General features: G+C 38.1%; 1 protein-coding gene across 1 annotated transcript in view; it reads right to left on the bottom strand.

The window, feature by feature from the left end:
* ANK2 (ankyrin 2) overlaps positions 1–15,776 on the bottom strand; it is a 591,117-nt gene extending 575,341 nt beyond the window's left edge. Inside the window, exon 1 of the mRNA XM_036852154.1 lies at positions 15,620–15,776. The gene's annotated coding sequence lies outside the window, so the exon portion shown is untranslated. The remainder of the gene's footprint in view (positions 1–15,619) is intronic.
* Between the last annotated feature and the right edge of the window lie 229 nt (positions 15,777–16,005).

Genomic DNA, 16,005 nt, shown 5'->3' with positions numbered 1-16,005 from the left:
CTAAGTACAGGTTTTGCAAAAAATGTTTGAAAGCTATTTTGCAGTTTCCTTTGAATCACAGGATTTCATGAACCACTGTTTATCCCTTTCTACAGCTGTACTCTTCATATAGGTTATGGTGGGGCTGCTATCAGTATAAGTCAAGGGTAATATAAGAAATTTCTCTTTGAAATGCATCGCTGTGTTTAAAGATCAGCTGAAAAAAAAAAAAAAAGATCAGTTGAATACATTATTCTTTATATTACACAGTAAACTCCTTCTGTTATACCATAAGAAGAGTTTCTCTCTGGTCCTAATTCCAGGAATAACTGTTTCATGTGAGCAACTGACATAATTTTCTAGATATTGAAAATCAAATAACCAACTGCTTCCTTCATAGGCTTCCAGTAAGCTTAGCACCAAATTACTGTTCTCCCCTTACAAATGCATAAGATTTTGTGATATATATTTTTCAAAATGAGGCACAGTCCTAAATCCATTTTACTTTCCAGCCCTTATCTTTCCTTTGCCTTAATTGTCTTACCTAATTTTAATTTAGCTTTTTCCTTATTCTCTCTATATATCTTTGGGAGTTTCCTCAAATTTTAAGTAGGGAAGGATATAAATGGATGGATCAACTGATGGATTACTGACATACACACCTGATATTGCTAGGATTTCCATCCTAAATTAATGCATTCATTCATTCATTGAGCCATTCATTTGACAAACACTGGTCCAGTTCCTGCTAAGGGAAAAGCATTGAAACAGGCACACAACAGATATATTGATGGCTCCTACCCTCAGGAACTTTACTTTGTGCAGGTAAGCCATAATATACAACTAATAATATATGATTAAAAAGTGATCGGGGCTTCCCTGGTGGTGCAGTGGTTGAGAATCTGCCTGCTAATGCAGGGGACACGGGTTCGAGCCCTGGTCTGGGAGGATCCCACATGCCGCGGAGCAACTAGGCCCGTGAGCCACAACTACTGAGCCTGCGCGACTGGAGCCTGTGCTCCGCAACAAGAGAGGCCGCGATAGTGAGAGGTCCACGCACGGCGATGAAGAGTGGCCCCCGCTTGCCACAACTAGAGAAAGCCCTCGCACAGAAACGAAGACCCAACACAGCCAAAAATAAATTAATTAATTAATTTTTTTTTAAAAAAGTGATCAGTGTCATAAGAAAGTGCAATGAAAGTCTTATCTGACAAAGATTGCATTGCCAACCTATGCTAAGGACCATCTTTCCATGAACCCAGAAGAGGAAGCTAAAGCTCTCTTCACACCACTGTTGCAAGTTTCAGGTGAATCAACATAAGTTATCAGTTACCATTCTGGACCCCTTCAGAGGAAGTGTCTTCTCAAAATAGGGAAAAGATTAATCTAATTTTTAAACTAATGGATTCCAGTCCAGCGATTCAGAAATAGTATTCACAGTAGTAAATTCTTCTACACGCCTTGAAAAACATCAAGACATTATCTTGCTTTTCAAAACAATTTTGTTTGTGTTGTCATAGTCACAAAATGTTTTATGCACATAATATTATTCTAAATATTTATTAACAGAAACTTAAGTTATTCTTAATATCAGGTTTTTAATTTAAATTATGAAAGTTGGTTGCTTTACAGTCTAGATAAACTAAGTTCCACGTAAGTAGTAGAGACAGAATTAAATAGGAAAAATGTCATTTTAGGAGATATTTAGAGTCAGCTCCACTATGCCCTTTTTATTTTAATTATTTTTTCAAGGCAATATAGTTAGTTAAGTTTTAGAATGAAAGACTGCATTAAGAACAACAGTTCTTGAACATGATACATTGGTATCCTTGAGAAGGTCATTAATAAGCATTCTTTTTAAAAATATATATATATAAAAAGAGAAAAAATATTTCATTGTAAAATACATTTGGAATCACAGACAATAGCAAGAATTCTCAGTAGCTTTCCCATATGCTAATGTGTATTAAAGAGGAAGGTGAGTGGGAAATGTATAATAGATAGCTAGTGGGAAGCAGCTGCATAGCACAGGGAGATCAGCTCGGTGCTTTGTGACCACCTAGAGGGGTGGGATAGGGAGGGTGGGAGGGAGACGCAAGAAGGAGGAGATATGGGGATATATGTATATGTATAGCTGATTCACTTTGTTATAAAGCAGAAACTAACACATCATTGTAAAGCAATTATACTCCAATAAAGATGCTAAAAAAAAAAACAAGAGGAAGGTGAGTGGGAAGGAGCATACAATGTACTGAATATTTCAATCTTATTTGACTCAGAACACTTTTTTTCTTTGGCTGCATCAAGTGGCTTGCAGGATCTTAGTTCCCCGACTAGGGATTGAACCTCGGGCCATGGCAGTGAAAGCGTGGAGTTCTAACCACTGGACCTCCAGGGAGCTCCCTCAGAACACTTTTTAACACAGAACATCTTTAACATTTCATGGGCCACTAGAGCGCCAGTTTGGTAAATGTTGCTCTAGGGCCCGCTTCACATCACTGTCAGGTGTTCTCAGATAAATCAAACGTGAGACCTTAATGGAGCTTCTGGTATTTGGATGAAAACAGAAAGAAGAGTTGAGGGAGAAGTGCTAATTTAATATGAATTTCTCCCACACAAAATCCCTGAGCAAATCAGAGTCATATATCTCTGTGGTAGCTAGGTAATGCCTCCACCACAAGATGTCCACGTCCTAATCCCTACAACCTGTGAATGTCACCACAGATGCCCAAGGGGACCTTGCAGGTGTGAAGAAGCTAAGGATTTTGAGATGAGAGATTATCCAGATGGACCCAGTGTAACCACAAGGATCCTTACGAGGGAGGCAAGTGGATCAACAAGGGAGAAGGTGATGTGATGACAGAATCGGAGGCTGGAGTGATGTTTTTTTTTTTTTGTTTTTTTTTTTTTTTTGGAGTGATGTTTTTTGAATATGGAGGATGGGGTCAGGAGCCAAGAAATGCAGGCAGCCTCTAGCATGCAGACAAGGCAAGGAAACAAATTCTCCCCTAGAGCCTTCAGAGGAATCACAGCCCTGCCAACACCTTGGTTTCAACCCAGTGAAACCCACTTGGGACGGCTGATCTCCAGACTGTAAGGTAATAAATTTGTGTTGTTTTAAGCCAGTAAATTTGTGGAAATTTATTACAGCAGCAATAGGAAACTAATATCGTCTCTTAATAGTCAAAACTTCAAAAATAACTCTTATGAATCATAACTCTAGCTTTCAGCGGTTTAAACTATTGTTTTCTTTGGTGGAAAAACGGTTTTAAGAGAAGCACCAGATATCTGTGAACATTGAAAATAATTGGGGGCTGAGGGTCACTCACCTTTTACTTCAAATATTTCTTCTATTGAATTTTTTAGAAGAAGCACATATTATTTTAATGGAAAACAATTAGTTGAAATTAATAAAATAATTTGGGTTTGGATATTAAATGGGGTCTATCAGAAGTTCATGCATCTTTTCATAGTCAGAAATAACCATGCCCTTCAGTAAAGCTGCAAGAGCTGACCCAGTTAGGCAAGGGTATTGATGAGTGCAGGAATAATTGTTTATGCAGCAAACCTACACCTAAGAATGATTTGTTCAGTGTTGGATAATGTTTTGTGGGTGTAATTCTTCCAACAAGGAGGCCAGGAAGATGTCTACGTTGCCAGACAAATTTCCAAGAAAATTTCCAAGAAACGGCAGGCCTCTTGCTCCTCATTCTACAGAAAAAAAAGAAAGCCATCTCAATTCACCAATTTCCTTCTGATTCAAGACAACTCCAGATCTGTCTGTAAGCCAGGTCTCTGTCAGCTGGCACAATATGTAAAAATGTTAAATAGCTCCTGAATAAGAACTCAAGTCAAATAACTCTCCATGTCAGAAGCTCAGACAGAGTTCAAAAGTATTTTTCCTAGTTAACATTTTTTAAACTTGTTAATAATTAGCCATGTTACTGAACACACAACATGAAAGCTTTTAGATACTCAATCTGATATTAAAATCAAATAAAAGAAACTGAAAAAACAATTAAAAAATAAAAGAAACTGAAAGGTTGTTCAGCCTTCTAAATATGCACTGTGAGTTTGGGGGGTTTTTTGTTTGGTTGGTTTTGTTTTGTTTTGTATCACACGCTTGCTTAAAGACTAAGATGTTGGGGCCTTAATCTCTAAAAAGAGTGCATCCAGTCTTCACTCAGGCAGTGACGTGAAGGACCACATCTTCTGTAACAGGGATTTTCACATGCATCTAGATTGTAAGGTAACAACAAAAAGAAGCATGTAATTTCTTCTCTAAAACCAAAGCCAGTCCTAAAGGCATTTAAGAGGGCAGTTGTCAGGGCTTCCAGAAGTGTTCTTTGTGTGGCCCATGGAGGAGGGAGGATATCACTTGGTGAAAAGCTGAAGAAATCAATGCTCAAGTAGAACAGTATGAAAGGTGTGCACTTCCGCTTTACCATTTTACATGATGCGGCTTCTAAGAGGCAGCTGACTGCAGTGGTAATGAGCTAACCTTCTGTACTACACTTATCTGTGTTGGAATCCTGGGTCTTCTAGGGGACTTTGAGCATTGCTTAACCTTCATTAAGCACATTTTAAGAACATCTTAATTAGGAACATTTTAAAAATGTTTCTTCATTTGTAAAATGAGGACAAAAGTACTAACACAGTTACTCATAAGGTTGTTGGGATTGAATGAATTAATATATGTAAAGTGCTTCTAAGCACCTAGGTATAACAAGACATTGCATATGTACTAGCTCTTATGGTCTTACCTCTACATTTTTCTGTCCCTAAATGAATCTTCAAAATATTAGCTGCCAGCTATATTCTCCCCTTGAACCCGCCAGGGACTAAATTATGGACCCTCTAGGGGTACAAGCCCTTGGCCCTTATCCCCACCACCACCACTCCTGACCCAACCCAGAATCTGCCCCTCGATCCAAGACCATGACTTTCTGGAGGACAGAACTCATACCATTCCCAGAAGCCTTTACATCAGCACTCAGCCTACCCCTTCCAAGGGAAGCTCCCTCAAGCCAGGCAAGGTGTTCCCCTTCTGTGGAGCCTCCCAGAAATATTAATGCTGAGTGGAAAGAAAGCTCTCTCTGACGGATGTGCTGCACTGCATGCTGGCTGTTACTCTCCCCCTTAACCACCTTATTCCTACTATGCTCTGGACCAATGCATGAGAATCATCTGATGAAAATGCAGATTCCTCAGCCTATCCCAAGATTCTGACTCGGTAGCTGAGGTAGGGCCCCAGGAGAGGCCACAGACCACATTCTGGGAAACCCTGCCTGTTCCAGGCAGAGATGCTTAACCTAGTGCCAGCTGTTAGAGCAGGACCGCATCTTGTTTGTCTTTGTACCGCCAGATCTAGCGCTTAGTAGTTGCTTAATAAAATTACTGTTGCATGAATGAGTGACAGCAGGAAGAATAACACTTGTCCTTCATAGGTGGGAGAAACAATCTATTGCCCAACACGTAGAGGAGAGCAAACCTAGCAGAGAAAGATCACAGGTTGACATTTTTAAGAGGTTTTCCTCTTTAGGAGTTCCAGGTACAGAGAATGTACAAGACAAAATTTCAACTTCTACATATAATTTTTTAAGTCATCCTTCATCGTAGGTATAGAAATATTTTGACTGAAGAGCAGACATGGGTCATTACTGCTTAAAATTGATCACTGACATCTGAACTAACTTGTCATGGATTAATCATAAAGTGACTGAAAAAATAAGCGGCCTCTGTGTTCTTGACCTTCTTTCCTCTGCTTTATACTTTATTTTTCATTTAAGTAGCAAAGCCATTCTATGAGAGTTTGTGATACTCCAAATCTCAATTAATATACCAAATGGCAGTCATCTTAACCAAAACCACACCTTAATACTTAAAAGTCATTCAAATTTGGCAAAATATTTAGCCTCACCACTCTTTAAGGACTCAGCACACATTCATGGTATCTTTCTGTCAAAGTAGAGTATCACTAGAATTACCAAAAGTACCTCTTGATATTCAGACTGTTACTAAAATATGTGTGTGCTCCTTCAGCAGATTTCATTGAAAATAGCCTGATCCTGGCATCAGGGAGCCAACCATCCTCATCCAGTCTGCAGGGCTGACTCCGTTATTATCTTCAGCATATCATTTCAAATCACTTAACCTTTCTGCATTCTGTATATCGAAGAAACCTGGGACCAGTGAAAGAAAAGTGCTTGTCAGCTATTCTATAGGAACATGGGAAAAAGAAATGAGGTAATGCTGAGAAGGGCCAGTTTTATCCAATCACATGAGCAAAGGAGTTGTGCAAAATGTCTCCTTACTTCATGGACAGATAGTGCTTCTGAGAATTGAAAGATTAGAGCAGGAAGTAAGGAGGGGAGATGCTAGAAGCCTAAATCCCTAGGGGAAAGAGGGAAGAGTGGCCAGGATTTGACAGGGGAAAGTAGAGGAATAAAGCTAAGATGAAAACCTCACTAAGATGAGGAATACATGGGAAAGAGGAATGCCAAGGGCACAGGAGAAGTAGCCATTCTCATGAGTTGCTAGCAAAGATAATTTAGCGCATCAACTTTCAGGCAAATTGCATTTATTCTAGAGCAATGTTTGATGGGAATGTTAATTTGTCATGGTTCTATTTGCGCAGGGAGGGCAAGGCAGAGGAGAGGAACACTCTATTTCTACTGGTCATGGTTAGAACTTAGTGTTGTTTGCATTCTACCTATGCTTTTTTGGACTGAGACAACCTGAAAAGCAGTTTCTCCGTAGGTAGCCAGGCCTCTGCGACAGGAAGCTGCGGCCCCAGAACTTCCAGGTGGGTCTCCATCAAGGCTAATACTAGAGTGACAGAATGGTCTTTCAGCAAAAGGCTCAGAGGAGTTAAGACTTTTTGGGTTTTATTTTTTCATTCCTGAAAACAGTTGGAAAAAGAACAATCATTACTGCTCAGATTGGGGGGAAAAGTGAAGAAATGGAGAAAAGTAGCACTACGCATTGAGCATCTATTTGCCAGGGGTTGTCCAATGCACTTTGCATGTGCTAGTTCATTTAACCCTCAAATGTTAACCAAGTTCATCTTACTGAGCACTTACTATGTAGTAAGCACTGTACCAAGCATTTTGATAGATTGTTTCAAAGATTAAATAAAATCAGGAATTGGATATTACTGTTATTCCCAATATATGAATGAAGAGAATGAGGCTTAGAAAGGATAAATAAGTTGCTCAAGGTCATGTGATTAATAAGTGATCCAGGGTTAAAATACATGTCTGTGTGACTCTAACTCTTATGTTTATACTAAACTAACATGCAGAAAGTAAAAAATCCAATAATTATTTTTCTATTAAAATATAAATATCTTAAAATTCTATAGTTTTCTCATATGCTTAATGTACGTATAATGAATAGTAAATACAGTATGAAAAAATATTTAATCCAAGAAATAGCAAAAGAAACACTCTAAATATCCATAAATAGGGACCAGTTAAATTATGGTATGGTAAAATGCTATATGGTCTTTAAAAGAATAAGCCAACTGTACTTAGACTAATCAAAAAGTTGATGAGGGGAACTTCTTTGTTTTGCAATAAATGCAAAAATGAATGGAGAACTAGAAAATCATTTTGCAACCCCTAATGGAATAATGGACTGAGGCAGTAATAAACACTGGATGCCAAAAACATTAAAGTGTTGATGGGAAGCTTTACAATAGGCAGATCAGATTGACACCACCCAAATCCTCTGCTCAATCTTTGAATCACTCAAAGTCAAACGTGAGACATATGAGCCTCTTAAGGTGATGCAGCAAGAACACAGCAGGCACCATCTAGGAAGGATTCTTGCCAAAAATATTCAATCTGAATCCAATCAAGCCTCAAATACAAGGGACAGAGGAACAAGCTGAACAACACATGGAGGGAACAGTCAAATCCAGAAGGTGCGGTCTTCTACAAGATAAATAACAAGTTTCTTAAATGAATAGATGCCTTTTTTTAAGGAAGAGAATTATTAAAGTTTAAAAGTGTTAATGGATGCCATATGTGGACCTATTTGACTTTTAATTTAAACAACTTTAAAAAGATATTTTTGAGAAAATCAGGGAAATTGAAAAATAGACTGGATTTTAGATCATTAAAAAATATTAATTTTCTGAGATGTGATAATGGCATTGTAGTGGGTTTTTGTTCAGTATGTCTTAGGAATACATACTAAAGTATTTATGGGTGAAATTACATGATATCTTGGATTTATTTTAAAACACTCCTGAGAAAAAAGGAGAGCTATAGTTGAAACCAGATTAGCAAAGGTATTCTTACGGAAATCGTCCAACATATACAATAGCAGAGAAATAATACAACGAATCTGCATTCATCCAACTTCAACATTTTGCCTATCTTGATTCAAGCTATTCCTCCCGCACATATCTTTTCTTGTATATTTTACAGTAAATCTCAAACATCAGACAACATATCATTTCACTCATAAATATATCAACATGTATCACTAATCAATAAGGAGTTTTTCTTTTTCACATAACAACTAGGCCAATATCACATGGAACAAAATTAATGATAATCTCAATATTTTCTAACATATAGTAAGACTGTCAAAATATTAATATGTATGTTGAAGCTGGATAATAGATATCTGGAGGGGGTCATTACACACCCTAATTTTGTGTATGTTTGAAATCTTTCATAATAAAACTCTTGCTTAAAAAATAAGGAACTTTGTATGTACTGATATGGAAAAATGCTCAAGACATACTAAGCAAAAAAAGACACAGAATAGTGTATGTACTATGCCACAATTTGTGTTTAACAAGATATAGAGATATGTGTGTGTACATATATACATATATATACATGTCTATATATATATGTATATATATAGAGAGAGAGAAAGTCATGGAATACAACCGGAAAATACACATGGAACTAAAAACAGTGGTTGTCTCTGAGGAGGGGAACTAGAGCACAGGGGAAGGAAGAAGATGTGTTTATCCTTTTGTATCTTTTGAATTTAGGGTTGTATATTATATATTCAAAAACATAAATCATTCATAAATTAAAAGAAAAAAAACAATGTATAGACACCTGGTATATCATGTATCATCAAAACTAATCATTAACTGTGATTTTCAGTCACAGCTTAAACTAATCTAACTTTGGTATCCTACCAGATTTATGTTGGAAAATTGCTCTGATACCTCTAAAATCAGAAATCTCCAGCCATCTGTTTAATCCAATATTGTGTTCTGGGTTTTCAAGCTACTGTGGTCTAAAAGATTGCCACTTCAGCTTATTGTTATCTCCCTTGCTTACTACCTCATGTTTGGCTTATTCTGGTTCAAACCTTTTTATATTTCTGTGTTCCAGCATTTCCTCAGTAGAGCAAAGCCTCTCTGTTTATTTCTCTGGTGGTTAAGCTGAAAGCGAGACCACCTTTCAAAACTGTTCCACATCCAAATGAGACCTGTATTACAATCCAGCTGCTACAGATCATTTTCTGTCCTTCCAACCTAGCTAAGTGTTGATCAACTAACACATACCAGTCTAGCTGTCATTAGGGGGCATTTGCCTTTTTTCCAAATTAAATTTTAAATAATTTAAACAGATTAGTGCCTAAACACAAATATATAGTTGTCTCTTTACAGCAACAATTTAGATTTAATTGAGGCAGCATATTTGGAGCTTATAAAGCACCAAGGCATCTCCTTTTTAAATATTTTTTTTTCTAAATTTCTTCTTTTCAATCCCAAATGGAAAATGAAGCCAGAATACATAACAAATAGAAAATCACGGAATGTTATTCCCTGTGTGAAACTTTAGAGCAACAATTATTTTTAGTAACATCTGGGCCAAATGTTCTTACAGGATTTAGTTTATTCTGAAATTAAATACCATACTATATCAGGATGAGGAGTTTAAAATTCTGCCATATTACTCCACAAGTAACTTTACAACTAGAAAGAATATGCTTTTATATATACCAGCAGTTTTAGTAAGCATAAGATATACAACATGGAGAAACAATAGTCTTTTCTGGACAAAACATAATAATTGTGTGACTGTAAAATCATGCAAAATCTACTTTGTAAATCAGCTTCATTCTTCATTAGGGAGGGTTTAATGTTTCTTTTATTATAAAACCCAATAATATTGAGTTATGAGGAAAAGTTATGAATGGCAGAGTTGATGTTTCAACACCAAGATGAGAAAAAGATCTAATATGTAAAACTTTCTGGAACCTATTTTTCATTAACACTTGAATAGCACATTTAAGGGTATACTTTTAAGGGTCACAAACAAAACCTGCAACAATGGGTAAGTATTCTGAATGGCTAGCATGAGAGGATTTGTCAAATTGCTTTGCTAAAAACCAAGGCACAAGCAGTTCAGTTTGGATTACTTAGATTTTTTCTGTTTTTCTACAATGTATTCTCTTAAGAAGTCAAAGAAATCCTACTTTGAAGTTTCAACCACTAAGCTTACACCTTTAGAGAGCTGGCCTCTGAGTGGATGGCAATTTTGTGAACAAGAAACATCCTGTACCAGCTACTGTGCCCAGCTGAGAAGGCAAAGGTAAAAGTCAGCCTCTCTCTCAAGGAACTTAAAGAAATCTAAGCTATGCGGGCAACTGACTACCCAAGTTCGGGGACGTGAACTAATATACAAAAGGAGGAAAATATAACAAATATGATAGTGTGCTTTTTTAGATTTTTAGTAATATCGTTCTGTGAAATAATTGTATTAGTGCATTAAATTACATTGATTACCTTTAGGAAGTCCTTAATCATTGCAAAACTTTATAGTAAAGTCTACCATGTTTTGGATAAAGCTAAAAGAGCTACCCTTTTAATAATAAGGACCTGTAGTATAAAATTTTGTTAAATTACATTTTCATTAGGAACTTGCTATGGGGACTGTCTTCTAGATACTGAAAGTAGAACTAACAAGTAGGTAAATATTACTTCTAAGCATTCCCCATACCTTTCAACCATATCACACCACGATTCATTAACACAACGAAATCTTACCTAAAATAAAGGCATTCCCTCCTCATCTGTAAATCAACATCCCCCCCATCACCAAATCTGTGTTGTATGTAGATAAAAAGGGCTTTGTCACAACCTTTTAGTTTGTGTACAAAACTCGATAGAAATCTATAGTTGAAACAATAAGCATAAGTTATAAGAGAAAGCGCTTTAGACTTCGAAAGACCCGGTGGAATCTCAGCTAACAAGTCACGTGCTTTGGTGCAAGTTTACCTTACTGTCCGTGAAATGTCCATAAATAAATGAAATGTTGGTACCAGGTATAGCATACGGGAAGTGCTGAGCACGTGGGAATTGCTACTGTTATTATTATTATTGCTTATGATATTTCCTCAAAATATGATTAAAAGGCACAAATCAAATGGGGTAAGATTAAAATAAAGGATCTAACTGAGTCAGTAAAACCCAATACTGAGTCTTGATGATAGAATTGTCTTTACAACTGAGGACAGTAGATAGTCTTTTTCTAAATCAGTATACACAGAACTGTTTTTCTACCCAGTCTTCTCAAAGGCTGTGATGTAGTGGTGCTTTCAAATGTAGTGTTGTGCAGTAGATCTTCATGCCTTCTTTTCCATGCTCAAGACAAAGGACAAAAATATGCTGAAGACCTACACCAAACCCAAAGCCCAAAAGACAATAAAGAGTTTTCACAAGGAAGCCCTCCATCTAAACAGTTTAGACAGTTGGGTGTAAATTAGGTTTAAGAGGTTGTTCTAAAAAGCAGCCTTCATTAAAATAGACTGGAGTGTAGAAGCTTGAATTCATGATCAGAAAAATCAATCTATAACTTCCATTGACCCCAAACTGCAATCTCAGATTTCACATTGAAGCTGGCAGAGTTACTAGCACAGTAAACAGTAGCATCTGGCTCTCATGTGGGATGGTGTATACAATGAACTGATCCATAACTTTAGTCTACTTTAGACATTTAGATGGATGGGCTAAGAGCCCAGTGTGTTATAATAACCCTGAAAAGCTTTTGGCTCTGGCTGTGAACACATTAGCATTAACTTAAATCTGTTGCTTTGTTTACCGCAAGAGGTATTTGCTTGTGCTTTCAGCCTAAATGGCACCAGTTAAAGGCAACCAAGACCTAAGAGTGAAATTTACAACCAGGACAGCAGCTATTCACTGTATTGAGGCTCCGGTGAACATCTTTTTTTTGGATTTCCTCTTAAGTTACATCTTTTTAAAATAAGTGGTACCTTTATTTGGAGTCTCTGTCTCTCCACAGTAGGAACATTAATGCCTAATTTCCCTTTTCTGTTTTTTTCCCCTCTCCACAACCTGAAGCTGAAAATAAAAAATCAGAGGGTTCCTTGACTATGTCACCATTTAGAAATGTCACACATGCAGCCATTTGTTTCTAAGCTAGAGAGTGCAGGCTCTTTAGAACAGTGTTCCAATTATTCTTGTTGAAACCACTCAAAGCTACCAGAACTAATTTCTCCCAATATATCACTATAGTTCAACGTCTAGAATGAAAAGATGCCCTCACTGGACCAGTAGAGACTGATTATTGCACATTAAGGATATAATCAGAGGGCCTCTGTATTGTAGTCAAGGTTTCCAAAAAATGTAATTAAACAACACCCAATCTAATTATGTTTATTGCTTTTACAAATAGCATTAACATAGACAAATTACATGTGACATTTATTCATATTTATATTGATTTCAAACAAATATGTGAATCTCACCCTGACTAAAATTAGACTGAATAATTTACAGATGGGCATTCTAATACCATTAAGGAACAGCATAACATTGTGTTACATTTTAAATTTCATTATACTCATAAGCAGGCATTGCAGTATTCTGTATATTCTATCACTCAATCAGTAAGTATTTTTTGAAATCTCTTTGGGGTCTAGCAGTAATCTAAGGAGAGGAGGTCAAGCTGAAACTTTATTTTAAGTTAAACATCCCTTATACATGGTTTTAAATATGTCACCATAAACAGGGCCTGCATAAACAAAGAACATTAATATGACTCCGAAAACTACCCAAATGGGAAGAAGCTTCTAAACGATCTTGTGGTATTTGATTTGCCAGAACTGAACAATAATCCCTTTATTAATTAGGGTGGTCCTCATTTCTGGTACGGCAAGATTGGAAAACTAATGATCAGTTATTTGAGATCTCATCACATGACCTGGAAAGAATATATACATGCTACGCCCCTAAGAAAAAGAAACTTAATTTTCTCTTTAAGGACTTTCCAACCTTTTCCAAGATATTCCTAGGCAAGTGAAATGGCAGTGGTTTTACTATTCCAGCAATATCATAGCTAAATAAAAAGAAAAAGAACCTGAAATTGAAAAAAACACCTAAGTTTGTAGGAAAATACTCTTTCCTTAAGTTATGTGATTGCAGAGGTGCACTGAGATCTAGGTTCTGGTCCTGACTCTCTCACTCATCACATGTATAACTCTGGCCAGTTTCCCCCTCTGTAAAATAAGGGGGTGAACTGTCAGTCCTTAAGGTTTGTTCCGCTCTAAGTTCCTAACTGCGCATGTCTTCCCTAAAAAGTAGTATGGGGTATAGATGGCCTCTCTGCATTAATCATAACCTGCCCAAAGTAATGATTAAGACAAAGGAACACAAAGACAGTAAACGGAGCTGTGCGAGTGAGATGATGAAATGGGTAACTTTTCTTCCATTTCTTTTCATAGCAGTGTATTAATTTTTGAAGAAAAGAAATTCTAAAACTCCCATAAATGGGCACCTCTACCCTGAGAAGCAGGACTTGTTTGCTTACAGAGAGATGAGGGCACCTCAAGTTTCTATCCAAGGAATCAACACGCCCAAGCATGGATATCACTTCATCAGGCTTCCCCTCAGAGAGAGATGGTGTTTGGCACATGGCCAGAAAAGGGGGTGTGGTCTCAGGCTGGTCAGAGAAGGCAGAGAGAGAGGGTTGGGTCAGTAATACCTCTGAAAACATTCCTCACACTGGGCTCACCTACTCTCCCCCGGCAGAGTACCAGCTGCATTTCCTCTGTCCTTTGTCAGCGTCTCTGAAATAACTCACAAATTTACAAGCGGTGATAGGGCCCTTTCCAGCATAAATCTGCCTTCACTCAACAATATGGAAGGAGGACAAGGTAGGGTGGGGCAGGACAGGGGGAAGCTCATTTTTCTATGCTTCATTTGGTTTGGCTTGTACTCTATTCCACAGAGCTCACAGGATGAATTCACAGGATGAACCCTTTCTGCACTGAGTGCTCCTGCGATTTAGTGGAATAAAATGGCAAGTGAATAATCCATGTTCACAACACTATGGGTGGGGCAAGCTCTTGTCTGTTGTTTGATGTTCTGTGACTTAAATCATCTATAGCAAAAGGCTATAAAAAAGAATCGGCCTCATCTCAGCTTACTTTCTTTGCTCCCATCTCACCATCTTTCCCACCCAAAAGTTTCTTCAGTGGCTACATGTTTCTGGAACCGGTCTTTGGCCCCAAAGCCAACAGTTTGTGCAGAGACTCACAGAAAAGACTAGGGTTATCCCTCAAAATAAAACAAAAAAAGAATAAATATCTTACAATGCTTAAAGATATAGCCTAATTATTTATTTGCTATTGTCTTTCAAGTGGACATCCTATACCTTGACCTAAAACTCTGTCAAGTTTTCATAGAAAAGTACTAAGGCAAAGAAACAATTTGTTCTCCTAAATTTCCCTTTAAAGTCCCTTCCAACCACACACACTTATTTTCAGTCTCTAAAACAAATTTAGTGTCATATGCCCAGGAGAAAGAGTAAGATGGTATTGAATTTATTCCCTTGCTCTCCAAAAAGCCCACACCTAAACACTGCCAAGGTGAGGATCTCTCCTGATGCATGAATGTGGGAACGTGATGCTTGTTACCAGCAAAAAACCAAAAAGCAGTGCCTAGAAATCTGTGCTCTCGCACTTCTCACTGCTCTTTAATCGGGCTTTTGAAGCAGGCAACAATTTGCTTGCTGGGAAAAAGGGGAGAGAACTCCATCATTCTTCCACTACCGGCACCTGTTCTGCCAGCTGACCCCACCTAATATAAATTAGACCATTAAAAAAAACGCAATTTACCAGTAACTACCTAAATCTACATGCTCCTCACTGCTGGTTCACTCTCCTTCCTCTCTCACCACCCACTTACCCAAAGCAGAAAAGAGGCGGCAACCACTAAATATTTATCCAACACAGACACAGCCAATATCTTAACAGAAGCAGTGATTCTGACCGAGAGAGCCACCACCCTCTTTCCCTTCTCCCTGCTTACCATACAGAGAATACCAAGTCCACTCATGGGTCTGTGAATCTGAAATCAATTCGCTTTAACCAGCTCTAACAAATCTACCCTACAGTTACAAAAATAGAAAATGAAATTCAGAAAGACACATCACGTGGAGAACAAACAGAAATCAGGGCTGGGGGACATTTGCACATCAGTGCTGCCTATGAACTCCAGGATGGCACAGAAAGCAAGGCTGCCCAGCCCAGATCCGGGAGGGTGTTTTACAAAGGGCTTCCAGGAACCCCCATCAACACCAGTGCTTCCCTTCCGCTTCCAAAATGCTCTGAATAAAGACCTTCTTTAAGCACTTACTGGGAGCAGCAGCTTGTCTCAGCAATGTGCCCGTGAGTCACGCAGCAGGAGGGGTCCCGGAGCAGGGCAAATCGGAGAGCCCCCCAGCTTCCCAGAAATCTGATGGCTAGGAGACAGTAGCCCAGGAGCCGACTTTCCCATTACAGCCTCAGACTGTAATCCATGTGCTTTCGGCGGGCCAGTCCCAGCTGCCCACAGAGCACCACATGATCTGCTCTGACATCAGATCAGCCAGACGTGACAGCCCATCGGCCAGCCTCTTCCACACTCATGGGTTGCAGCATTTGGGTGCCTTTAGCTTGCCTTTAAGCAGGTGGTACAGAGTAAGGAACTGTTGTTTTCTCACAAAATGTTTTTTTTCTTGCCTGATTCCTTCTGTTTCTAAC

Source organism: Balaenoptera musculus, chromosome 5, assembly GCF_009873245.2.
Source record: "Balaenoptera musculus isolate JJ_BM4_2016_0621 chromosome 5, mBalMus1.pri.v3, whole genome shotgun sequence".
NCBI classification, from domain to species: domain Eukaryota; kingdom Metazoa; phylum Chordata; class Mammalia; order Artiodactyla; family Balaenopteridae; genus Balaenoptera; species Balaenoptera musculus.
This window is presented reverse-complemented; position numbering and strand designations above follow the sequence as displayed.